The following is a 27,666-nucleotide window of genomic DNA, read 5'->3' as shown; positions in this document are numbered from 1 at the left end:
TAAGCTGGCGCAGGACGCCAAGGAGACTTGACCTGTTATCGAAAGTGGAAAGATAAAAAAAAAAAAGCGCTCCTTCCGTCGCGCCGTCTGAGCCTCCTGCCCGCACGCAGATTATACACAACCACACATTCTCTCTCGCCGTCTGCAGCTGAGGGAGGTCGGCAAGTCGGATGCAAGGAAAGCAGTGTGGGTGGAAAGGGAGTTTGTGTTGTGCGGGCAAGGGCCCGTTTCCGTGTTGTCAAACAGGATCGTTGGTCCGTGACGGCGTAATGTCGCTGACACGCGTTTGGTTTTGAGCGACCGAGCACTTTTTTCTCTCTCTCTCTTTTTTTTCCGTGACACACATCCTTGAATTCGGAGGCAGCGCTGTAGAGACTTTGGTGTGTGGAAACTAACGCGCACCGGGGTCTGCCCGTGAAAGCCAGCTGCTGGAGCGCGGGTTCGGACTGCACTTCTGACGCGCGCGAAAGGCAGCGGTCGCTTTCCGAACATGATGGCTGGCATGCATGCTGCGAGCGTGGCTGAAACAAGTTACATACCGAACGAGTGACGTATGTATGTATACGTTTCCTTCGACTGTCGGATGGAGGGTGCATCGTTCAACGCGACTCGGATTGACGTGATGTCATGGTCGCTAGTTGATCTTTTACGTGCTGGGTTTCGGATGCCTCGTTAGCAGCATGCCAAATGGTGTCATCGAAAGAAAGGACGGAAGGCGGATATAGTGTCTGCGACTTTTCTTTCGGTAATGATGGAGAACGGCTGCTGGAGAGAGAAAAAAACTTTAATGAGAGCTGGATATATAAGTCTAGCTAAGCGTCTACCGGTTACTCCGGATGATTAGCGTGAAAAAAAACTATTTTATCGCGAGAGTCGGGATGTCATTATGAGTACTCGAAGCGTCGCTTCATAGTTTGCTCAAAGATTTCTGCGAAATTTCGAAATATAAGTGATTCCGGAAGAAGCGAATCAACGAGCTCGTGAAGCATGCCAGCGTAGCTCACGTTAGTGTAATCCTGCCCGCCAGTACACTGTAGAATGGTAAACACGGTCGTCCCACTGTTCTCACTAAGCGTTAAAGCTTTTCCCGGAAAAGCAGTGGCTAACCCACAGTGAGCTGCGTTCGGCACCACCTCTCGCACGCCTGTCGTGCAGCAAAAACGTCACTAGCGCTCCAGGAGGTCACTACAGCGCGTCAGCAAGCGCCGATGCGTCCAAATAAGGCGCACCTGTCCCACAAATTATCCGCAGCGAGCCTCGGTGCATCTTGTTTTCATTTCTATAGTTCCCCGCTTGTCTACCGTGTCCAAATGCGAAGGTTTTTCTTTTCCAGAGCGCAGTAGTCATACAATGCAGCGGACGGCTATTGTGCTCTGCGGACACAGACACGCCGCGCATGCGTGCATGGATCTCGGAACGCTTGGCGAGCGGACCGAACAAAATGCAGTCTGAGTCGCAGCGGCTGCCGTGGTTTGACAATGAAAACGCGAACGGCCGAGAATAAAATAAACTGAGACGGCCAGCATCAAGTGCGCGCACCTGTGTGTCTGCGTCCTCTGTTTTCTTTCCCCCGCCCCCTCCCTTTCTTTTTCGTTTTGCTCGGTGATGTTTTTTTTTAGTTTTGACTGCTGTGTCGTCGTTGCGTGGTCACGAATTGCAGCACTGATCCCACGAATAAGCAGGACTGTAATAATAACAATAGTAAGAACAAGATTCTTGACGGCAAGGAAATCATGATTGCGCGACAATGTCGACCACGTGACCTCCGACACCTGAGGGTTCCTGATATTCGTAGCTTGTGCAACGAGAGGAAGCGCCGTGAGAAATCAACGCTGAGAGAGAGAGAGAGAGAGAGAGAGAGAGAGAGAGAGAGAGAGAGAGAGAGAGAGAGAGAGAGTAGCTAGCGTTACGTAACGCCATCCTCATTCATTTGTATAAGCAAATATATCGGTACATACCTGACTTAAATTTTAAACGAAGAGAAACAGCTTCAGGTACACAGACCCTTACATGATTCCCTTGTACAAAGGAACGACTGTAGTCGGGTCCTACTATCCGGCTTCGACGACCCTGTAGACGAGGAAGCGAAAGCTTACGTTATTTGCATCGTTTTCCTTTCTGTTTTTGTATCCCTTCGCTTCTTGATTGGAGCTCGCCGACTCGCGCCGAGTTTTCCTTAAGATACGGGAAAGTATAGCAACGCTTGCGGTGACGCGCACTACTTGGTATATCTCAAGTTTTCACTCCTTCGGCAGAACGAACACTGTATTTAGAAATAAGCGTCCTTCGCGCAATTGACGCTTTGTTTTCTTTCTTTTTGTTTTTCTACTGTATGTTGTAGATTTCGTTTATATAACTACCTCCCAGTGCCTTTTATGTCTAATGCCAATGAGTGTCACGCTGCTCCGAAATTAGGAAAACGTCAGAAATGTCTCGCTCCAAAGCAGGAAACTTGCGAAGGCCAGCAGCCTCGCAGGCTAACTAAAGAAAGAAAGGAAGAAATAAGAAAATAACTGTCACGTGTGTTACACCTCGTTTTCTTTTTTTTTTTTTTTGGAGACAGTCGCCACCGAAAGCGGAATAGGAAGATTTAAGAGTGAGTGCAATGACCGGCGCACTACACAGCTAAGCTCGTTCGAGAAGATATGAATGATTGATGAGATCCGCACGCTCCATTACGATGGACAAACCCGAGTGCGGCCGCCTCATAAATAGCAGGTGTGTTTTGACGCTGGCGCTCGTGCATCATGCACAAAAGCTAGGTGAGGAACTTGCTGGCGCGCTCGTGATTTATCATTACTCCGTGGACGCCTGCGCATAATGAAAGAAGTGCAACATTGTATCGTGCGCGTGATCGTCGACGAACGCGGAATATTAAAGGGATGCGCTGAGCACGAGCGAAGCAGTGCGCTGTCTGCAAAGTTAGGATTTCTTGATCTGGCGGGCGGGTCACGCTATCGTTCGTGCTCGGTATTACCTTGAGGCCGCAGGGAAGCTACGGATAGTCTGTCTGATGTATTGTACCTTCTTTCTTTCTTCCTTTTTTTTTTAAATTCTGTACCTCTTTGTACCTTCTTTCTTTCTTCCTTTTTTTTTTTAAATTCTGTACCTCTTTCTTCATCCGACATATTTTTTTAGCCAGCAGATATTACGAGTGACGATTTTAGAGTAGCTGGCTCTTCGGTGGCCATTTTTCACAAGTTTACATAATTTACTGAACTGATATATATATATATATATATATATATATATATATATATATATATATATATATATATATATATATATATATATATATATATATATATATATAGGGAATAGGAAGAGGCGCTATTTTCTTCAGCCATTTAAAGAAGCATGGCACGGCTTAGCGTCTAAACACAACACCCATGCAGAGTCCATATTCAGCGAAGTAGGTGATGGTAGAACGACTACGAAATGCTCTGGAGATTAAAGAGAAACGAGCGTTAGCGCGTACTTGATAACGATGGACTGGACGATGTCAGTGCATATTCTTATAATAGCTCGCAAAGCGAAAACCGTTTCAAGTTGGGGTCTTGATCACAAATTCGATACAGCGTTCAGAGCAAGGAAACAGGTTCAGCGACGTCTAAAGACAGCGCAAATGAAGCGGGGAGGATGGAAGGGGGTCGTTTAACTTTACTCGTGAGCTTGCGCTTTGATCTGTGTCGATCTGAAAAGGACGGATTTTCTTAAATAGACTTTACACCTTGTACAGTACAACGTACTGTACAAGGTGTACAGTACGTTGTACTCTACACCTCCTCCCCAACAGCGGTGTCCCGCTGTCCTGCCTACGTTCACTTCCTCCTTGTTTCCTTTTAAAAGTGTAGGAACGAAAAGAAAACGTAATGACGTAGTGGCCGTGCTGCAGGTGAGGGATCTTGAAAGGGTCACGTGGATGCGTGCACTAGAACGAGCCGGTACCCGGCGGCGGCGCGAGCGGAAAAAGGAGACGCTCATCCGCCGCTCGGACGGATACTCGAGCAGCGCCCAAAGGAGGCAGACGCCGAGAATTTTCTTTTTCTCTCCGCCGGCGCCGACACAGAGAGCGAGCGAGAGAGCTTCCATCTAGCGTCGGTGGAGAGAAAGGCCGCGAGCACTAAGCGCGAGCGAGAGGAGGCCCGCGGAGGCAAGCAGCCTCTCCTCCGCCTCTTTCCGGGCAGCGGGCGTAATAATGTCACCGACGACGTCAGCGCTGGAAGCGCGAGGAGGAGCGGCAAGCGCTGGGAATTTTCCACGACGTGCATGTGCGCAGGCCCGCGGCGTGCGCGCGCACGCGGCGCGACGACGCCGGCTGCCGCGCTCCACACACAGAGCAGGAGGAGGAAGAGGAGGAGGGAGGAGCGCACGGACTCCCGCCGCCGATTTCGAGCGAGAGAACGCCGGAGCAGCGCGCTTCTCTGTTCCGGGACCGGTAAAATAAGCGGAAAATAAAGAACTGTCGGCTGAACGCTAAAAAGGCGGCGAATGTGGAGAGAGTAAATAGAGAGGGGGGAGAGCGAGAGGGGAGCGAATTCCACATCCAAGAGGCAGCCGCTTTCATATCGATTGATGCCACCAGCCCTGCGCATGCGCAGACGCTACCGTTTTCCTTCTCCCCGTCTGTATAGCATCCCACGGTACGCGATGTGCTGGTGGAGGCTTGGCCGGCTTGGCGCTCCTCTGGGGCGCCGCGTGTATGGCGCGCAGAGAGCGAGTCTGGAGGCGCGGTTCACACACCCCCCATTCATAGGAAAACGTGGCCGCGGCGCTCTGAAGACGAAGCCGCCGGCGCCGCTCCGAGAAGCGCCGGCCTTTTATCTTCCGAAGTCCGTGCGTGGCATACCCGTTCGTGAACTCTCGCGCAGAACGATGGAAAGAAAAGGAGATGCGACGGCATGAACGGCAAAGAGCGGTGGCTTCTCTGAGAGCTCGGTGTGTTCGCAGGACGAGGAAAAGAAAGGAGCGAGGGCCTGCTCGCTTACATGCATAGCGAGATTGTTAGGTGGACTGAACGAGGGATGCGAACTTTTGACGCTGTTGTCCGTCGCCATTTCTGGCGCGTCTGCGGCCTTCTGGGAATGTCGATGCCCTTAGAAGTGTCCGAGAAGAGCTGATTGTGCCGAGGACTCGAACGGTTACGTCTGAACGCGAGCTTGCCGCTGCACGTGCTAAGGCTGTTAGAGCCGTGTGTTGTCTATCGGCGCGCAACAACCCCTTTGCATTTCGCTTACTTTGTCTTCACACAGTTGAGAAGAATGGTCAGTTACGATGCATTCGCTTTCCACTTATTGTATTGCACGGTGAATGGTGGAGATTAGATTCGCCTATTGGCCTCGTCAGGCCCGCTGATGCACAAAAGTGTAAATAAAGTGTGCACGCACTTCTGCCTTGAAGTAATCGAGAAAGTGGAGCGAGGCAACCTTCAGAAGTCTTACATTTGCAATGTCTCGATGCATTTCTCCAGAGAGCAGTATGTCGATCGAGTATTCACGAACGTCGCTTTCTCTTTTTATTGAGCGTCCTTAAGAGAATTAAAGTAAAGAAAGAAGAGAGAGAGCACGCCTCAGTATTCAAACTGTCGAGCGCTGTGAAGTGCAGTGGCGCGGCAAGGCCGAATGCATTGCCGTGTCCTTCAACGAGGGCGCCTTTATCGACACCTACTCGCGTGCTGGGAAATCATTAGCCGCGGAGACTGTCGCATGAATTCCTAATCCTGGCTCCGTGCCCGCGTGCTTCGGGACGCCAGCTCGACGGGCCTTCCTTACGCTTTATTTGCGAAGGCGTGCGAGGGGCTGAGATAGCACACTTGTAATAGCTGCCGTGACAGGACACGACGGCACCTTGCGCTAACGGCTGCTGCGTCTTAACGAGCGGCGGCGCGGCCTCTAAGTATGATTTCGTTAGCGTCGCTTCACCGAGACGAAGAAAAGATACCGGCACGTTTGTGTGAATAACTCTCGTTGGTCAGGTGTGTAGGGTCATACATCGACTCATTTCCGTCCATTTCCGAGCGGAAAGCGTCACTCGAGTGCTTTTTTATTCTTCTCTTTGCTCTTTTCTTTCTTGTTCTGGCCATGAACTCGAGTCACTACAGTAACGTCATTATTCCTCCAGGCTATGCGCATCATACCAACACCACCGCAGGCGCGGAGTCTTGCGGCAGAAACCCGAGTGAAACCAGTGAATAGGCGCTCGCAGGGAAAGCGTCTCTATCGTTCGCGAGACGTTCGTTTTCGCAAATGTTCAATAATGGTGTCCCTTCTCTCGAAACACGTAGCTGCGATAAGAGCGTTGACGCAGAGTATAGATGCCGAATGAATTAAGCAGACTTCTGTGACGTTCGGTGCACGACACCGGCTTTTGATCTCTGAATCGATGACGTCCCTCCGCTTTCCGCGAATTGCCTTCGCCGGAGTGCACGTATCAAACCGGTGGTGCTACTTCGGCGTTGCCGTCATGAATTCATTAATCTTGTCCCCGCAAGATGAGGACAAAAAAGTAACTATAAGCTACTCGCCTAGTACCTATAGTTGATCGCTGTTAGGCGTGCAGAGTTCCATCACGCGGTGAAATTTCAGAGGGGATCGCTTGCTGGGCTTATAATGCGTGTCGTATCTGTGTCTTGTGGTCACGTGCGTATTTGGTTTCTTTAAATAGAACAAACTTCTGCGGAGATGTCTCGTTGTTTTCGTACCTTTCTTTTTTCTTTTGTTTTCTCGGTGCCTGAGAGAGAGGACATAAAAGGAAAGCTAGGGTGGTGTAACCAGACGCACGCCGGGTTTTCTACCCTACGCAGGGGAAATGAGTTTCGGGGGTGAAAAGAAAAAGAAAGAAGAAATGAGAGAGAACGTTGAGGGTGTCGCTTCATCAGGAGTTGCACATATAAGCTAGCAGTCGGTCACTGAGTAATGTCGACTTCATGAAGTGCAGCAATACACGTATCGCTTTCTGGGCTTACGCCGCACGTAGTCACGGTCCAAGTGCCACTTTTGTTACCGAGCATGATCTCGAATCCAGGGTATCTGATGCGGTGCGGCTGTGGAATTCATGGGTGATGGGACGTAAGTGAACTATGCCGCACGGTGATGAACTTTTCGCAGCAAGATTTTCACCATTTCCTTACGATATGCTGTTGCACACGACTGAGCTTGCCAGTTTCCTACTTATCTCTCTCTAGCTTCCGCGATACGGCCGCGTTGCGTCGTACTTGCGAAAGAGCACGAAAAACCGCGACTTCACTTCTACGACTTCCCACTTGTATACGCAGCCGCCCGTTTTTTTTCGCTTACTTCCTTGTGGAGTCGTTATTGCAGGCGGCGATGTTGCGAAGAAGGTTGTAGCACATGGCGTTGCCTTGAAGGGTTCGCTCTCTTGCGCGCTGTAGCGCGAGTTCGATGTAGAGACGAGGTAACATTCCGCTGCTGTGACGTCACGGGCACGCCTCCCGACGGCGCCCCGTTGTTTATCGGCCCGCGTGCCAGCCGGCCCGACTTTCTGCAGACGAGCACGCGTTCGCCGCGACCCCTGGCGGCGCGCTCCAGGCCAATGCCAGCGTGACGTCACGCGCTCGCGCAATCCAAAAATATTTACGCGCCGTTTTTAGAACGTCCCGCGTGGGTCGGACCCATTCTGCAGCGAATAGAGGGGGGTCTGTCACGACCGCTGCGGCAGCGATTCAGAAAGAAAAGCGAGAACATTGTGTACTACGGCACGTTTACAGTCGGCCAGAAATGAATCGCCATCACGGCGCCGTGTAGCTTATAGCTGGCATGCCGAGCATGTCATAATGTGCCACTCCGAGATGGGACGAGCAGCGCGTGAACAGTTTGGGACACTTGCCCAGGTCATTGCAGCTTTGTAACGCAATCTAAAGCACGTGTAAGCTTCTTCGTGCTGATGATCTACAGTACGTTGATGGAAACCTTGTTGTTTTGATCACGTACTATTTTCTGGCCGACTGTACACGGACGAAAACAGAGGCAAGTGTAGATGTATGCCCGTATAGAGAAACATGCGCTTGTTTCGAACACCGAGAGGCAGAGTTCAACTGTGAATGACAGCAGGGATAAAGGCAGGGTGGCAGGCCATGCGTTACTGTAATGAGGTCCTGCGCTCGCTTCTTCTGTTTGTTCCACTTGCCGCTGCGTAGCTGTCGCATATAGGTAAAAGCCAGACGGAAAAATAATCGCGTTCGATGGCTTCGAAACTTTCGTGAGTCATCGTGTGCGTATAGTATACGTTCGTTGTCGGCTGATTACCGGATGTAGTCAGGATGTGTGGACGCTGACTCGCGGTATGCTTAAGCTCACGTTGCGAATTGTTCAGTCGGGCTATAGCTATCGTGCTCTTAGCTGACTCCTTACTGGGTCCGCTTCTCGATTGTTTACCGGGGAGAAGCTGACGTGCTGTGTACCTCGGCTGCTTCATACTTTTCTTGCTGGTTTCACGCCGAACAAGACGAGCGTAGAACAATGCAGACGGGAGAAAGAAACGCGAGGAAGGCATACTGTGGTGGGCCGCAACATCCTGGACTTCAGTAAATACTAGCAGTCCACTAACTTAAGCCCGAACTGCATCTGACGGATAGCACCGGATTCTCACTTCGGCGCTTCTTTCACCACACAACGACCGAGGGTGTGCCTAACAACTTGAGGGCAAGCTTGAAAAAGTAGGCAAAGAAATAGAAAACTGCTCGTGTAGTGCACGAACGGAACTGCTGCAGGAGTATAATGGCTTTCTTCTTTTGAAATTGAGTACCTAATTAATTAGGTTAGATATTAGTTAAATATACTTCTTAGCCGATGGATACAAGCCAAGCCTCGGCGCGAGTGCCTGGTTTGCATCATTTCTGCACCTTTCAGAGGCGCGTTGTACTGTCTTCTGCCATGCCCGCGCAAGCTACCGTAGTTTTGTTCACGCCGCCACACTTTCTATGAAAATAAAGCAGGAAAGAAAGCGATAGGAGTTAATTAAAAATGTGGCTTCTTCTAATTGAGGTGTAGTAGTATAATGGACAGACAATATATTTAGCAGCCTTTGGAAACTTTGTGCACACTGCCGCTGTACTCTCTCTCTCTCTCTCTCTCTCGGATGTGTTCAATAACATTCTACTTGTCTCAATGTGCCTTGGGCTCATCGTTGATAGAGTGAGAATTGCTTTTGGTACGCCTGCCATTCACAGATTACGCTTCCAAACCGTCAAGCTTGCTATCGCGCTACCCTGCGCGGGTTCGAGCAATATCCCGTGTCGTCGACGAGCACCATTTGTTACGCCATTACGCTGTTACTGGCCGCTGCGGTTAACGTCAGCGCTAGATGGGCAGCGCGCGTACCTCACACGCTGCATCGCAACACGGTAGATCCGTATTTAGTGTGTACAGGCTGATCTATTTCCTGACGTTGCAACAACCGTTCAGCGCCAGCCTGAGGATGGGGAGGGCATAGGTTCGAGACCAGCTGATCTCATGGTTGTTAATTAATTTATTTATGACGATGCTTGCCGTTGTCATGTTAACGTTCCCGGTTTCACGCGCGTGTAATGGTTCCCAATATTCGTGTCATCGTCCCTAAACAGAAGCAAATGGGGGCTTCTCCTCGAGTAGCTTCTTATTGCGGCTAAGCCAACTTTCATGTCGTCTGCTACATGCGTGCAGACACTTGCAGTACCTTGTCGTTTCTCGCCTGAGTTATCGCCTGCAAAGCTGCTTTTGGAAGTTTCTACTGCTATTCTTGTAAAGTTTCTGTAAAGGTTCTATAAAAGTTTGTTGTTATTAAATGTTAAACTAACATTGACGGTAGAATTGGCTGTCTAATAGTTCGATAATTCATGCAAACTTAAATTTACTTGGAACGTACTTCCAAGAGACGGTATCGAGCAACAACGCGTCACTTCCGTCCTCTCAAAAGATTCGTTTCGGTGACGCACGGTTCTCCATGTATGCTATTCTGTTGAACGCGCATCACATTTAATTTGCTTAACGCTCCATACCTACGCCAGTTTCAGTTTTCCGTGATTATTTCCTGCACTGAAGCCAACGCAGCTTGTTACTGCCGCAGTACTACGAGTTGCTCTTATTTTAAAGCTAACATCTCATTAAATTCAAAGCGACACAGAAACATTTGGCTTGCTTGCATTCATGACCGAGGTGTAACGTGACGCTCGGGCAGTCACTCGTATAACGGGCGCAAAAAAAAAAACCCAAAATAAATAAGTAAACGAACAATGGAGCAGCAACGTCTAGCTCCGCTTTCTCATTAGAATATCAAAAAGTTGTCATTGTTTGTAGCGGCGGTCGCCGGAATGTTCAGCTGCGCCTGGAGCACGGCCAAGCATGCCCCTGCGTTTAGAAGGTCAACGCACCAGGCAAGCACTCGTCTCGCGTCAACTACACGATAGAACCTCTCCCGCAGGAGGTGGGTAACCGGTTTCAGCATATCAGCGTCGTGACAAGCATCACATCTTCCACCATACCAACCAGCCCGGTATGCGCGCCTGCACGTGCTGTTCGTTTAACCACACACGGCGCTCGCCAGCCTCTCGACGTTTACATTGTTTCAATCCCTCATCACGGCTGTGACGTTTGCCTCCCGCCGATCGGAGGGTCGGTTGGAGGTGAGAGGCGGGAAGTCGAGGTACTCCGCCGAACTGGATCCTCCGCTTTCCTTCACCTCTCTTTTGTGAAGCCGCGAGGCAAAGGAGCGCGCATTCGTGCTCGCACACAACGCGCACACGTGTGTTTTGCATGCGTGGCGCGCCGCGCGTCTTGGTGAATGAACCGAAAGAAATGTCGACCGCCGCCGCAGCCGAAAGCGACCGGGGCGACGTTCTGCGCCGTCGCGGTGGGCACTGGATCACCTCGGGGCTCCTGCCGTCGCGGAGATCGATTGGCGATATATCTAAGTGGACCATCGATCTCCAATGCCAGCAGTTCGGAACGCGTTGTTGCCTTCGCGGTGCGGCGAGCGCTGTCGGCTACTGGGCCGGCCTTGCCTGACCGAGCCCTCGCGACCAATTTCGGTGTCGCCTGTCTGTCGCGGCGCGAAATGCCTCGGAGCCCTCGCCTTTTTGTCCTCTACGAGCCGGCCACCTGGACTGATGAGACGAGCCAGTCAATGAAGCCGCGGTTGCTGCTGCGATCACCGTTGAAATGAATGAATGAATGAATGAATGAATGAATGAATGAATGAATGAATGAATGAATGAATGAATCTTACGATCAATGCTTTTACTTGTACCTAATCACCCTCATCAGTCCATTTAAATCTACCGCGCGACCGATGGCCTGTCGTATATAGTGATCTCCGATTGCTCCTGTCCTGCGCCAGGCGAGCCCGTCCATGTGCTGCAAATTGCCTAATCTAATATACCCGTCTAATCATCTACCACACACCGGCTGCATTCCTCTCGAATTGATAATGAACGCTTGTGTTGGATTAGATTGGATTGGATTTCCTTCTACTATGGCGCATGTACCCACTGCGGCGAATTGGCCATGATTTGGATTAGGAAGATGCTGTTAATGCTAACGTGCGTAAAATTGCCAGGATTAAATGAATAAAATTAAAGTATGAAGAACTTGAGAAAATCGCCCTGAAACAGCTATGAGCAAACATCTCTGTGGCGGTTTCCCAGAGAGGACCTGTCTTGTCTTCTCTCCCAAACACTGGCCCATAACCACTATGGGGGATTGGCCAGGAAGCAGGCGGTTTCCAGTATGTTTAGAATTGAAACAAAACTAATTTTGAATAGTAGTGCATGGTAGTAAATAAGTTATATATATATATATATATATATATATATATATATATATATATATATATATATATATATATATATATATATAAAATGTTGAGAGAATAATTTAACATAAAGAAGAGTGTTGTGTTACGTCGATCACTTTCGTCTTTCTCTTCGCCGCGCCGTTATAGTTTTAATCGCGCGTTTCTCTTCTTTCCATTCCTTTGCCCCCATTTTCGTTACTCTCATCATGAATCGCGTAACTGATCTACGAACCAGATGGCCTGTATAATTCCACTTGAACTGGGCTATCACTTACCCTCGTTTGCTCTGTAATCCATAGAGTCATATTTCTCTCTCCTCAGGTCACGCTAAATTTTGGCGTTCTTAAGAGCACCACGGAGTTGCTCCGGTGAGAATTACAACCAATCAGCGCCAATCACCGCGCGTGGGTACCTGCCGTAAGTTAAATGCAGCAACAACAACAATCAACGCCTCCAAAGAGAGGGTATAATGCGTGCAGAAGTCTCGAATGTGCTTCGTAACGATTGTATCGATGTATTGGTAGCCATTCGATTTGACTTTGGAAGGCCGAACGAATCGTGTAGCTCTACTTGCAAACGTCATGCACCGACTGTCCTCAAGCTTCATCGCAGGCCATATTATATATATACATATATAATCGATACGTTCCCGATACGTTCCAATATCATTGTGGCTTATGAGACTACCTGCGCTTTCGATTTTGCAGTTACGTCGCTCAGGATAGCACCTCACGTACGAAGAGCAGGAAAAAAGCACCGCGGGAGAATTTTCACACGCTGATCTGTCGTTGCCCGCTCTTGTGAAGAGCTCCATTGCTATTCTGTACGGTTGCTGTGTAGCGCCTTTAATGCCGTCCACATGTCCCACAAGATCCGCATTACCAGGGACCTTGACCGCGAAGACGTGCCCGGGAGGCTTTCTTGTATAAGTCGTACAAATTCAGTCATGCGCGAACTTAAATTCTTCAGCACAACAATGGCTACCCCTCTGCGGCTCCATTGTGTCATTGTGTCATTCGGAGTTTGCACCGAAGAAATATAGAAGATTCCCTCAGATTTGTTATGCGTGAACCGATGGCGGGACGGTCGCGTCTAATGGGTGCGTCTCAAAGCCTGCAGGCCCGATGTTTCACTAAAAACGTTAGGCGCAAAATAATAATAATAATAATAATAATAATAATAATAATAATAATAATAATAATAATAATAATAATAATAATAATAATATGTCGTCGAGTCATTCCCATTATAAGCTACCAACTGAAGAGGCGAGAACGTTCCTATATATATCTCGCATTTCTCGCACGTATGCCTTGTTGCGACGCCGTAGGCTGGGCAAAGTCAAGGGCTTTTCATACACCGGACACGTTCGTTATTAACCTGGAAATTTAACATTCGCTGGTCCAGTTACTCCTCGAGGGAGAGCTGCATTGTAACGATCCGCCTCTTCATTAAGTCTCGTTACAGCGAAACGCGGGTACCGCAGCCGTGTCCGTTTTTGTCTCGACAAGCGTAGTTCGGTGTCTTGCTACTTGTTCCTTTATCAACCGCTCCAGACCGTCGACTTCAGGTCTTCTTTTATAGTCGCCCGTGCTGCTTAGCTCGGCAACAAGCACGGTGGCGTCAACAAAAATGCCGCGAGGCTAGGTTTCGTTCTCTTTCCGGAGTTAACACCTCGCGCGCGGCGTCTCGACTCCGGGTGCGATGACCAGGGAAGAGGGAAGCAAAACATAGAAATAAATAAAAGACGCCGAGTCCGCAACCGGGCCCCTCCTCCTCTTGCTGTCGTTCGCTCACAGGCGTGCAGGCGCCGGCGGCGCGCAAGCCTGATCGAAAGCACGCTGAGCCTGAGATACGGTCTATTTGGTCTTTTTTTTTTTCTACATACCGCACATACTTAGAGGTATTTCCGCTAGAGGTCTCCCGCGCCGCCTACAGAGATCTAAAAACGCTGGTCTACACGGCGCCACCCGCTGGTGCGCGAAGAAGATGCTTGCGCTGGTTAATCGGCGACGACCCCCGCGCGGGACGCTTTGTGGTCGTGGCACGCCCTTGGGCAACCGCGGGGGCGCTCGCTACTTTTAGACGCGTGCCCTCGGCTGCCGCCTGGACGGCGCGACTCGAACCAGCGCGCGCACGCCTGCCGCAGTGGTCGCGTTAAAATGGACGACGACGCGGAGTTATAATCTGACGCGCGCGTCTGCGGTTGGCGCGTCTCCGCGGTCGCGTCTTGCTGGCAGTCGTTCAAGCAGCTGACGCCGCGGGCACGTGCTTCGTTTGCGAGCTTCACTTTCTCGCGCGTTACGCCGACGCACAAGCGGTGCCTGCGCGGCTCGCTCGCATGTCCGGATGTTCGGAGTCCGGTGGCGTCGACAGCTTTTGTCCGGTCCGCGATGGAAAGCGTATCCGCTTTTCTTGCCGAGCGGTGCCGGATTCGGCCGGCGTGTGCATTGCGCGCGTCAGGTGCGCGTGGGGTGCGGTCCGCGCGCGGCAGGACATTCTATACACCTCCAGAAGATGACGGCCAAGTACGTGTTTCCGGCTCCCGTAATCGCTTCCGGCGCGTGCAGCCAGCAAAAGCGTAGCCTTCGAGATACGCTTCCGTTAACTCCGAGGGGAGGCGCTCACTGGGGGCGCTGAATTTGCGCGCACCCAGTGGGAGCAGTGGCAAAGCAAACATGTCCGCAATAGACATTGGTAAGAGGCGACTGGAGGATTGGTGGAAGAAAAGTAGGGAAACGACAAAAGATGGAGACGTACAAAAGCACAGTTCGCAATAGGGGATCGGAAAATTTGGGCGTGGTAATTCATGGTGTTTCTTTTCTTTTTTTTCTTTTTTCATTGTTTAACCTAGGTAGGATATTAGGCAGTATAGTAGCAAGAGCTTGGTGGCGCAACCCACCGCCCCGTTCCAAAGGGGACGCTCATAATATCCATCCATCCATCCATCTCTTACACACGTGACGTCAAGTATACGCCATTTTATTGTCCTATTCACAGCTTCGCTGTGCCTGGGTGCACTAGCCGTGCAGGTCAGCAGATCTAGATCAAGATAACCTTTTCACCATACTTACTGCACATCAGTTTGGCGCTCTCGATGACGTCAGCGCAGACTCTCCCCCCGCGTCCGCAGCAGTGGAAGGAAACCAGGAAGCGGAGTGACTTGCGACGATGCACGGCTCCGATTTCCGCCTCGCTAAGTCGATCCTGGGTGTGTGTCGCGGGCTACGTTTGCGTCGGATGGGAACGGGACGACGGCAGAGACGTCTCTCCAGCGAGGGCTGACTGGACGCCGCCGCAGTCCTCGCGCTGTAGTGTCGCGATCCCGCGTGATCAGCCGCTTGACTGCACCTGAAGGTAGTAGTAGCGTCTGTTGAAATGCATGTTTAGTACGGTAAAACAACAACGAAAATAAATAAATAAATAAATGTCACGTGCCGAGGAACAGCCGTAAGGTCTGAGTGCCTACGCACGCATACATGTTAAAGAATAGTAGTCATGAAAAAGAAACCTTGCCTTTCGAATCTGATGGTACTTGGTATAAGATGGAAGTGTATATATATATATTCCATTCGGGAAGAAATTAACAAGAAACTTCGTTCTGGAGAACTTCATTGGTCCTTTTTGCCGATAATCTCCGGTCTTATTATTCTCAAAATCTTCGTTCAGTGGTTCCAAGAAAGGAGTAATAAAAGGATCCAAGATCATGGTATACGAGTGAGGGTATATACGTGTATCTTTATACGATATATATATATATATATATATATATATATATATATATATATATATATATATATATATATATATATATATACTTTCTTCGGTAAGGACTCATATTTCACGATATTATGTAACGACTTCTCGCTAAATGTATTTACGTACCTAAAGCCGAACTGCTGCTCTTCGTCAACGCGGTGAAAGGCAGCGCTTGATCGTCCTGTTTGCTACGAGGTATCTAAGCCTACCGGTGGAGCCACACAACCGTTGCACAAGCCACGCTGCCGCGCGACCAACCAACATCACCGAGAGATACACACGCGCGTATGTGTAACACACAGCCGAGGAAGTGCCGAATGGCTCGCTGGACGCGTGCCCGCAATTAAGGACCTCCTGCGAGCACTGATCACCCAGCGCCGCTACACACAGAGCAACCTGTTGAACTTTGTCCTACGTTTACACCCTCCACATGTAGGTCACTCTAAACTGGGCACACCGTTTCGCACCGGCTGCAACCGCGCGCACTTCCTATACTTGATGATCTGGCCGTTTTCTTTTCCTTCGTGTTCGCTTTCAGTACTCTTTTTCATTTCTTTTTTCAAGCGAGAGCCATTTGTGCGGCGCTTTCTCTTGCTCTCTCTCTCTCTCTCTCTCTCTCTCTCTCTCTCTCTCTCTCTCTCTCTCTCTCTCTCTCTCTCTCTCGCTGTCTTTCATAAGAGCCGTCCCTCTTACATCACGCGCTGACGCCGGCACCGCTCGGCGGAGTGATCCATTTCGCCACGATGCAGCTCTCGAGCCTTTTTATAAATTCTGTTTTGTCTCCGTCTCTGTGATTTTGTTTGTTCACCGTCGAAGCAAAAACGAGCCGCCACGAAGCAGTACGCGAAGACGCGTGATTAAGTGGCGAAAACTGGGATCCCCTCCAGAAACCAGGGGGGTCCTGGAAATAGCCGCCCTGCGAGCTCCGGGCTCCAGGGAGGCGCGGCTGCGTCTCTCTCTCTCTCTCTCTCCTTGCGGAACTCTCTGCATCACTTCCATCCCCATCCACTCGAGCGTGCCACCTCCGAGAAGTATAAGTGTGAAATCCGCGCGACTCGTGCTGCCTGTTCTGTTAGGCGACCTTGGGATTGTTTTCTGGGCAGGTCGAGGGAGGCGGCATGCCGTTTCGCAAGAACCTTGTTACGTCTTGTAGATCGCAAATTAGCTCGGAGAGGGGGCGGAATGGGCAAGAGACCGTACTAACAATAGTTGTTGTCGAGCTTGAGTAACCACAAAGCGCGCGGCGTATGTTGTCCGTGCCTTTCAACGTTTTTTTCGCTATACCGCTGTAGGCATTTATTTCTATGGCGAACGCTGTAGGTGCGTCCGCGCGCGGATACTGTGTACCGCTTTCTTTTCGGTCTTCCTCCGTCCCCTCTTCCAGTGTAGGGTAGCAAATCAGTTTCACCCTGGTTGTACCTCACTGCCTATCCTCCTTCTTCCTTTCTCTTTTTATACACAGTTCGGTGCGACAAGTTTCTCATTTCCGCCCAACAGCAGGCGGAAAGAAAAAAAAAACAAACAGAAAACTCGCAGTATTATTGTGAACGGCACGTCTAACAAAACACGGCTTTACGGCTATCTTTTGCCGAAGAAAAAAAATGTCTTTAGTATAGTCGGTGTATGGAAGCGATTTTCCACGGGCCAATACGCCTTGTTGCGCAGCTCAATGCACTCTTCGTCAAAACGGCGCGTTGAATTCTGTTACCAGTCCTCCCAATAACGCTGACGCTCAGCGGCTCCCACATGCTACAGGGGATTGATTAAAGGGGGAATGACGTCACACTGAACGCCCGCTTCAGAGATTAAAAAAAAAAAGAAAATGGGGCGTCGTCCTTGCCATCGATGATGCGCTTTCACTTCTTACATTCACCTCACCGCTGTTGTCCATGTTAAAGACACTATAAAGGCAAATTAGGTCGAGCTAGATTGAAACGTTAGGATTCTGCGATAATAAATTTTTCATTCGTAGCGAGAACAGAGCCTTTAATTGTAAGGGAGGAAATTACAAAAATGGACAATCGGAGAGGGGCCGTCACTTATTGTGAACTGTGGTGTCGCTCGTGTGAATGTCAGCACTGGCTCATTCACAAATAGCGGCGTAGAAAGGGGTCGCGTGGAAGTTATGTCGACCCGTCCGTTGTGGCGCGGGCGGTTCAAATTGGAAGCAGCAGCAGGACCTTCGGCGACAATTTTCTACGATACAAAGTGTTCTTTCTATATTGGTACACAGAAGCCGATTACATATCTCCAATAATCTATCGATCTAATTCGACCTAATATTTTCCTTTATAGGTTCCTTTAAGGCTCCACATATACCACAGAGTCTGCCGGTGCAGCATTAAGATATAAGCTGTTGTCACACTCTTCCTCACGTTACGAAAAATAATGAAAATGATTCGACCTAATATTTTCCTTTGTAGGTTCCTTTAAGGCTCCACATATACCACAGAGTCTGCCGGTGCAGCATTAAGATATAAGCTGTTGTCACACTCTTCCTCACGTTACGAAAAATAATGAAAATGAAGTAGTATATAATTGACTGTTTATTTTTAAATATATTCGAGAAAGGAAACTACCGCTCACCGCATTGCAGCATGTCTATAGCTGCATCTGCTTATACCCAGACAGTTGTCAGCCGTTGAGGTGGGTTTTAGAGGGAGGAGAGGGAAGAGAGAGAGAGGGATAGAGTACGAAGAAGAAAACTGCAACAGTGGCCCTGTAAACACCGACTCGCACGCCGCTTCTCGCGGATTTACCACGGAGGGAGTCTTTAAAACGGTTGTGGCGGCGGCGGCTTTGCTCCTCGCTTGCTGTTCTTTTGGATCTGTCCCCGTCGTCAGCACTTAACGACACGATCTTATCGAACAGGAGGAACGCGGCCATCGCTTTGCTGTATAGACGGTCGGGAACGCGGCGCGTTAGACGCGTGTTGCAAGAATAGAACGGCACAGGGAGATCGGCGCGTCGTTACAAACACCGCGGCCGCAGTGATCTTCCTTCCCGGTTCTTTTTTTTTTATGCGAAGCATATTACTAGAGCTCAACCCAGCTTAGGCGCGGCGGTGTCGCCTTCAATACCACGTGACACCGTGACGTCACGACAGAGGAGAAACGGGGCTCCAACTCGCGCCGTCGCTCGCGGCGGTATATAAGCAGCTGCGCTTGTTTCTAGGTGGCTTTGGTCAACTCTTGCAAGATGGGCTGGGTGGGAATCGAACCAGGGTCTCCGGAGTGTGAGACGGAGACGCTACCACTGAGCCACGAGTACGATGCTTCAAAGCGGTACAAAAGCGCCTCTAGTGAATGCGGTGTTGCCTTAGAAACGAGCTGTTTCTAAGGCTCAGGCGTGCGTCGCTTGCTCAGGCGCACATTTCGTTGCCGCGCCGAACGCTGCGTTGCTCGACGCTCACCGCGTCCAATGCGGGGCGCGTAGTCGCTGCGCCGTAGCCCATTGTCTTACACCCCTTGGCGGGTCGACGGGAACGCTGTCGCGTTCCACTCTTGAAGGCGAAGCAGAGTAACGCATGAGTTGTTTCTTCGTCTAGCCGAACCAAATATAGCCAAGCAACAGCAGTTCACCAGGCTAAACAGTGGTTCAGCAACTAAAATAAAGGCTAGTATGCTTCGCATCCTGGGCTTAACCTTAGCTAAGCCACAGCCATTTTTTTTTTTTTTTTTTGCGAGATCGCGCACGTTCCGTCGCGGCGCCAGAGGACGCGCATGCGCGTCTTCGTCTGCGCGCACTCTTTGGGTGGACTGGCGAATACACGGCGGCCGAAAGCGATATTGCGCAGAAGTGTCCGTGGAATTCGCGATCGCCTAGAACGATACCGCGCGTCGAAAATGCGGAGGACGCGGAACGCAACCCCGATATAACGCTCGTAACCCAGGGAGAACAGGTTACAGATTACGCGCAGCGTGTATAAGTATATAAACAAATCGTATGCCGATCCTCCGGCGCTGCTTACCGTCCTCTAATATTAAGCAGAAGCTCGACAAATGAAAAAGAAAAAAATGTGGGGGAAGGGGCAGCGGTGGAGGGAGTTGGGAGGGGCGTGTGCACCCCAACCTCCTGTATACCGCGTGCTGGGTACACACGTGGCTATCTGGACGGAAACTTCCTCTGGCGAGTATTGAGTACTTAACCTCGAAAGGTGCATGACGGCGTGCCTTTGTTGGTGCGTTAAATGAGCCTTTCTTCTCGCAACAACCACAGGCTGCTCGGTTGTTGACTGTACCGCGAGGCCGAGAGAGGAGCAGGCGTCGTCTGCTGCAAACTGGTTAGCGTTTTAGGCGAGGCCTAACGACGCAGACGGCAGATAATGACCCGTTCTCCGCAGGCGTGGAGTTCTTCCGGCTTTTTTTCTCGCGACGCCGCTACTCCTTCGGCAACGACCGCGAGATAACGCGTCCGCGCGCAACGCCGGCACCTGTGCATTACGGGAAATGCAACCCGCGTGTAGCCTTGCCTCTTCCGCGAAGTGCTATAAGCAGGAGGATGCGAAGCTCGGCATCTCGCGCTACACCGTAAAAAGATTCACACCCTTAAATGTGAAAGAGGATATGTCAATCTGTCTATAACTCACAACCTTACACCCTTTGGATGAAAGGTTGTGAATTACGGACAGATTTGCGCCTTTTTTTTACCTTAAGGGGTGCAAATTATTTTGCAATGTATATCGCTTCGAAATTTTCTTGTGCAAATCCTGCGTCAGAGAGCTATATCGTCGCTCTATTATGGGCGCAAAGGAAAAAAATAGATGCGAAAGGTAGACGCTAAACGGTCGACGACACCACAAAGAATGAACGTTGAAGGTACATTTAACAGAGTATTAAGTCGGTGCTAGATCAGGATAACCTGAACGAAACCTTCGCATTAAAGAAAGGGCGTTGAAAAGAAGGATGGGCGGTTGCAGGAATATATTCTAATTATAACACCAACTTCGCGTGACGCCGAGGCAGATTTCCTTAGCTGAACAATTGTCGTTATAGAGGTGATTGTTCGCTAATAAACGTTGCTACAGAGCGTTCGAAGACGCGCGACACGACACAAACCTGTCAGCATTGGAGGACTTTTTTTTGTGTGTGTGTGTTGTTTGGATCCGACTTCTGGTACGATCTGTTGGGAACTCGGCGCTGACGCCCGTGGTTGTACCTGGGTCGTAAGCCCCAAGGGTAGCGTTGGCCTGGCGGCCTGGGGTACAACTGGAAGCATCCGAAGGTCCCGGCAAAGCATGAGTCGACTGGTAACAACAAAACAACTTGTTTATTTTAACATCGCAAAGAGTTGGTGGTCAGGTTTGACCGAAGTAGAGAGACGGGAGAGCACTTCACTCAACGGAAGAAATCGGAGCCCTCCTCTGGCGTCCGGGGGCAGCTGTTTTTATACTCTCGCAGTTGAGGGCAAGAAGGAACCCCTCAAAAGACGAGCACGTGAATGTACAATGGGCTAATGGTGACGCACACTGTCGTAGCGATGCCGTAGCACCATGTCGTGGCGCTGCGCACGATCTCGTAGCACCTGGTCGTGGCGCTGCGCAGCACACTGTCGTGGCGCTGCGCAGCATACTGTCGTGGCGCTGCGCAGCACACTGTCGTGGCGCTGCCGGTCGGACACAATGACTGTAACGAGAAGATGGTCCCTGCTTTGGCATCGCCTGTTTCGGGCACAATGACTGGAACGAGATCCCTGCTTTGGCATCGCCTGTTTCGGGCCCAATAACTGGAAGGAGATCCCTGCTTTGGCCTCGCCTGTTTCGGGCACAATGACTGGAACGAAATCCCTAGGCGGTCGCATCGCCGCAGACGCGCCTGGAAACACCTGGCGATGAGTGTTGCGGTGACGACGATCGGGCCAAAATGTCCGCCGCCCCGCCGCCGTCGCGCCGGCAAAACCACGTGTCGCAGGCGAAACGCAACAGACCGCCCCGCCGGGGAAAGGAGATCCCGATGGACAGGGGACTGCATCCGCTGTCCGGAGGGATGTCGCTCGATGATGCTCATAACCGAAGTCGGGCGTCCCTTGACGTTTCTTGAGCGCAGCGCACAGAGAAGGCCTCGTTCTCTCGTTCAGGTTCGCACGGGACACTGCAAAGTGACTTCGGGAGAGTTCACATTTTTGTTCTCGTTCCCGGCAAGCGTTAGAACTACGCTGAAAACTCAACCGCTCAGTCAGCAAGCACGGCACAACCCTCACTAAGCCCTGCCAGGCTCTTTCCCCTTTTTATACCACTGCCTAGTTCCTTACAGTAGTCTAGCATCACTCAGAACGCGTCCACAAATTGAAAAATTGCACTAGAAAGCATATCATCACTTTGAAACACTAAACAAAAGCAATATGTTAAAAAAAATCCTGCCTCAGGAAGAAAAACATCAGTAACAAACAATTTTGAGGCTGATTCCTACGTTAGGGGCTTCGACTTAAGCCATCGGCGTTACCGTTGAGACTCCCCTTTTTGTAACGCACCTCAAAGGAATATTGTTGTAAAGCGAGGCTCCAGCGCAGGAGGCGGCCATTTTTGGGAGAGATGGTCTGCAGCCATTGGAGAGGGCAGTGATCTGTCTCAATGATAAACCTCGAGCCGGCTAGATAGCATGACAATTTCTGAACGGCCCACACGAGACATGCACACTCTTTCTCGGTGGCGCTATACGCCTGCTCACGACTGGTCAGCTTACGACTAGCATACAGGACGGGGTGTTCTACTTCTCCATTTTCCCGTTGGCACAGTACAACGCCCATGCCTCGCTCACTAGCATCGCACTGAACAATGAACCCTTTTGTATAGTCTGGCGATCGTAGCACAGGCTGGCTTGTTAGGGCACTCTTTAGGGCGCTAAAAGCTCTTTCCTTTGTCTCGTCCCAGACGACTGTTTGAGGCTCTGTCTTTCTTAGAGCATCCGTCAGGGGAGCCGCGATATCAGAGTACCTAGGGATGTACCTCTGATAGTAGCCGGCGACACCTAAGAACGACCGAATATCGGTCTTTGTGCGCGGTTGCGGAAAGTCTCGCACAGCGGCCACTTTTATTTCAGAGGGGCGGCGACGACCCTGACCAATCACGTGACCGAGGTAGACAACCTCGGCCTGTGCTAACTGGCACTTAGGAGCCTTTACTGTCAAGCCTGCTTCGCGCAGGCGGGTTAGCACTGCCCGCAAGTGTGTCATATGCTCAGACCAGGATGCGGAGAATATCGCTACGTCGTCTAGATACGGTAAAGCGAATTCTTGCTGTCCCCGCAACACTTTATCCATGAGACTTGAAAAACAGTATGGCGCGTTCTTCAAACCAAAACTCAACACTTTAGGACGGAATGTTCCCATTGGTGAAATGAACGCCGCATACCTACTAGCCTCTTCTGTAAGTGGAACCTGCCAATAACCCCTGACAAGATCTAGGGTGGAAATAAACTGAGCGCTACTAACTTTCTCAAGGCGCTCCTCGATGTTAGGGATCGGATAAATTTGATCCTTAGTGATGGAATTAAGCCTGCGGTAGTCGACGCAAGGACGAGGTTCCTTGCCCGGTACCTCAACTAAAATCAAAGGGGAGGTATAATCACTCTCACCTGCCTCAATAACACCGAGCTGTAGCATTTTCTTTACCTCAGCCTCCATAATATCGCTCTGGCGGGGTGACACCCGATACGCCTTGGATCGTACTGGCTCTGTGGAGGTAAGTTCTATATCATGAGTAAGTACAGAAGTCCTACCAGGCCTCTCAGAGAACAGACCTTGAAACTCTTGTAATAGCTGGTGTAGTTCGGTTTTCTGCTCAGGCGACAGCGGTGCTTTACTGATAAGGTCACTAATGACTTGACCGGTGTCTTCCCTGTTCGTCACTGAGCCTAGTCCCGGAAGCTCGACCGGAAGCTCTTCAGGAACGTTTACCATCATGCACACCACTGCTTCCCTTTGTCTATAAGGTTTGAGCAGATTACAGTGGTAAACTTGCTGTGCTTTCCGCTTTCCTGGCAGACTTACCACGTAGTTAACGTCCGACAGTTTCTGAACAATTCGCGCTGGGCCCTCCCACTGCACGTCTAGTTTGTTGTTTAGCGATGTGCGCAATATCATGACCTCATCGCCAACCTCAAAACGACGGGCCCTGGCTGTCCGATCATAATAAACCTTGGCCCTCTGCTGGGCCTTTGTCATTGCTTCACCTGACAACTCCTGTGCCCTTCTTAAGCGTTCGAGGAGCTTAAGCACGTACTCCACCACGACTGGGTCGTCGCCCCTACCTTCCCACGATTCTCGAAGCATGCGAAGCGGAGATCGAAGCGAGCGACCGTACACCAGTTCAGCTGGCGAAAACCCCGTAGCCGCATGCGGCGCGGTCCTTAAAGCAAACATCACCCCAGGCAGACACAGCTCCCAGTCAGTTTGATGTTCAAAACACAAGGCTCTCAACACGCGCTTCATGACGGAGTGGAGCTTCTCAACGGAATTCGACTGTGGGTGGTACACTGAGCTGTGTAGCAGCTTTACCCCACACCTTTCGAGAAAAGTTGTCGTCAAAGCGCTAGTAAACACTGTGCCCTGATCTGATTGAATTTCTGCAGGAAAACCAACTCGCGCAAATATGGACAGTAGTGCATTAACTATCTCAACTGAGCTGAGTTCTTTAAGCGGCACTGCTTCAGGGAACTTTGTCGCTGGGCAGATCACAGTCAAAATGTGTCTGTACCCCGTGGCTGTTACCGGCAGAGGTCCCACTGTATCAATAACGAGCCGTCTAAAAGGCTCCGTAATGATAGGTACCAATTTCAACGGCGCCCTCGATTTGTCCCCTGGTTTGCCCACCCGCTGACAAGTGTCACATGTCCTCACGAAATGGTCTGCGTCCCGAAAACACCCTGGCCAATAGTACTCTTGCAAGAGACGGTCCTTAGTTTTCTTAACTCCTAGGTGTCCGGACCACGAACCCCCATGTGACAAGCGCAACAGATCCTGACGATAGCATTGAGGCACGACCAGCTGATCGAACTCCACTCCTCGGCGGTCTAGATACTTCCGGTACAGGACTCCACCTCTTTCCACAAAACGCGCAGTTTTCCTGGCGATACCTTCTTTGACATTGCAGCGCACGTTTTCCAGGCTGCCATCCTTTTTTTGCTCGGCTATCAAAGCCGTCCGGCTGACTTTTAGCAACCTATCAAGTCCGTCTGACGTAGGCGCGATGAGCAAATCAGTAGATAGCTCTTCTAACTTTCCCGCGTCGGGATTTTCCTCTCCAGTATCTGGCGCCTTCAACGCTACAGACTCAATTCTATTCTGTTCGGGCGTGCTCTGAATATCAGCTTGCTGCGCCTCTGACCCTTTTTCGTTGTTTGATAACGTCGGCCCCGCAACTACCGCCTTTGCAGCGAGCTCCCGAACCTTCGATCTGGTTAAGGCCTGAACACTAGCTTCACCAAACAAAAGCCCCTTCTCGCGCAGGAGGTGATCGGACCTGTTTGAAAATAGGTACGGGTACTGGGGTGGCAGCATAGATGACACTGCCGCCTCCGTCTCAAGCGCTCCGAAAGGTCCTTCAATAAGCACTTTTGCTACCGGCAGACACACGCTATGAGCTTCCACGGCTTGCTTGATCCACGCGCACTCGCCCGTGAACATATGGGGTTCTACGTAAGACGGGTGAACTACATCCATCGTAGCTGCGGAATCGCGAAGCACTCGGCACTCTTTCCCGTTCACGAGGAGGTCTCGCATGTAAGGCTCGAGAAGCTTCATGTTCTCGTCCGTGCTGCCTATTGAAAAAAACACAACTTTTGGTGTTGTTTCCGGACACTGCGCCGAAAAGTGACCCGGCTTCTGGCACGTATAACAAACGCCCGCTCGCCTCATCTCGAACCGCTTTCTGCGTTCGGCTTCGGCTGCCGTCTCTTTACGTTTGGTCGGATTGCTTTCACTCGCATCCTCACTACGCGTGTCCCCCTTAAATCTCATGGGCGTGAACCTTGGCCTCTCAGACTTGGAGCCAAATTCACCCTTTTGACCGTCCTTAGCTCCGCGAGCTCGACGCGTCACAAACTCCTCGGCTAGCTCAGCGGCTCTAGCCACCGTACTCACGTCTGGCCTATCCAAGACCCAGTATCGCACGTTCTCCGGTAACCGACTATAAAACTGTTCTAGCCCGAAACACTGCAGAACTTTATCGTGGTCACCAAACGCTTTCTCTTCTTTGAGCCACTCCTGCATGTTCGACATAAGCCTATACGCAAACTCTGTATATGACTCACTTTTGCCTTTCTCATTTTCCCGAAACTTCCGACGGAACGCCTCCGCAGACAGCCGGTACTTTTTTAGCAGACTCGATTTTACTTTGTCGAAATCCTCTGCCTCCTCTCTATCCAAGCGAGCGACTACGTCGGCCGCCTCGCCGGGTAACAAAGTGAGCAAGCGCTGTGGCCACGTTTCCCGAGAGAACCCCTGCTTCTCGCACGTTCGCTCAAAGTTAACCAGGAACAAACCAATGTCCTCTCCAAGCTTAAACGGCCGCATCAGGTCAGTCATTTTGAACAATACGCGTTCTCCTGCACCGTGTGCCTGACTTCCATTACGAGCGCGTTCCATCTCTACCTCGAGACGCTTCATTTCCAAAGCGTGTTCGCGCTCTTCTTTTTCTTTCTGCTCTTTAAGTTCGCGCTCCTGTCTTTTTGACCTCTCCTCAATAGTCTCAAGGCATTCCGACAGCTCGTCATCCTCAGCCTCTAACTCAAGAATAGCCGTTATCAGTTCCGGTTTTCTTAGTTTGTCTGAGACATCCAGACCCAACTCTCTTGCAAGCTCCAACAATTTCGGTTTGCGCAACGACTTCAAATCCATGGCTGCTCTGAATGCTGCTTTCTCTACTGCTTACTATTGTCTTGCCGCAAACTAACCCGGCAGCAACGACAACCACAATTACCAGCTCTGTTTCTGACACTAACAAAAAGCCTGGCAAAGCTCAGTAGAAGAAAGTCCCGCACTCACCAAACCTCGCAGGCAGGAATTCCGCGCAGTCGTTCCGCTGCAGGCAACCAGTCGTCACACAGGGCTCGTTGCACTGCTCCCGGATCGTCGTTGAGCTGCTCAGCATACAGTCAACTGCATCTCTTCGCTGCTGGCCTCCGTTGTCGCGATCTCGCCGCTGGCAGACAGTTGTTTGAAGTCGTAGGCGATCTCACCGCTGGCAACCAGATATTTGGATCCGACTTCTGGTACGATCTGTTGGGAACTCGGCGCTGACGCCCGTGGTTGTACCTGGGTCGTAAGCCCCAAGGGTAGCGTTGGCCTGGCGGCCTGGGGTACAACTGGAAGCATCCGAAGGTCCCGGCAAAGCATGAGTCGACTGGTAACAACAAAACAACTTGTTTATTTTAACATCGCAAAGAGTTGGTGGTCAGGTTTGACCGAAGTAGAGAGACGGGAGAGCACTTCACTCAACGGAAGAAATCGGAGCCCTCCTCTGGCGTCCGGGGGCAGCTGTTTTTATACTCTCGCAGTTGAGGGCAAGAAGGAACCCCTCAAAAGACGAGCACGTGAATGTACAATGGGCTAATGGTGACGCACACTGTCGTAGCGATGCCGTAGCACCATGTCGTGGCGCTGCGCACGATCTCGTAGCACCTGGTCGTGGCGCTGCGCAGCACACTGTCGTGGCGCTGCGCAGCACACTGTCGTGGCGCTGCGCAGCATACTGTCGTGGCGCTGCGCAGCACACTGTCGTGGCGCTGCCGGTCGGACACAATGACTGTAACGAGAAGATGGTCCCTGCTTTGGCATCGCCTGTTTCGGGCACAATGACTGGAACGAGATCCCTGCTTTGGCATCGCCTGTTTCGGGCCCAATAACTGGAAGGAGATCCCTGCTTTGGCCTCGCCTGTTTCGGGCACAATGACTGGAACGAAATCCCTAGGCGGTCGCATCGCCGCAGACGCGCCTGGAAACACCTGGCGATGAGTGTTGCGGTGACGACGATCGGGCCAAAATGTCCGCCGCCCCGCCGCCGTCGCGCCGGCAAAACCACGTGTCGCAGGCGAAACGCAACAGTGTGTGCGCCGAAACAACCGAGAACTGTAAAGAAACCGGCGGCGACCCGTTAACGTTGTCCGTACCTTTGTTCTGCTCCAC

General features: G+C 50.9%; 2 protein-coding genes across 3 annotated transcripts in view; one reads left to right on the top strand and one right to left on the bottom strand.

Annotated features, from left to right (window-relative positions):
- LOC142579448 (sodium- and chloride-dependent glycine transporter 1-like) overlaps nt 1–27,666 on the top strand; it is a 118,398-nt gene that overhangs the window by 21,636 nt on the left and 69,096 nt on the right. The window lies entirely within an intron of this gene.
- The window catches only part of LOC142579449 (kelch-like protein 8), a 169,384-nt gene that overhangs the window by 99,938 nt on the left and 41,780 nt on the right, over nt 1–27,666 (bottom strand). The window contains exon 2 of one of the 2 annotated variants that reach the window (XM_075689619.1): nt 14,862–15,138. The exons of the other annotated variant lie outside the window; for it this stretch is intronic. The gene's annotated coding sequence lies outside the window, so the exon portion shown is untranslated. The remainder of the gene's footprint in view (nt 1–14,861; nt 15,139–27,666) is intronic. 2 annotated transcript variants of the gene reach the window in all.

The sequence above is a fragment of the Dermacentor variabilis genome, chromosome 4 (assembly GCF_050947875.1).
Source record: "Dermacentor variabilis isolate Ectoservices chromosome 4, ASM5094787v1, whole genome shotgun sequence".
NCBI classification, from domain to species: Eukaryota; Metazoa; Arthropoda; class Arachnida; order Ixodida; family Ixodidae; genus Dermacentor; species Dermacentor variabilis.
This window is presented reverse-complemented; position numbering and strand designations above follow the sequence as displayed.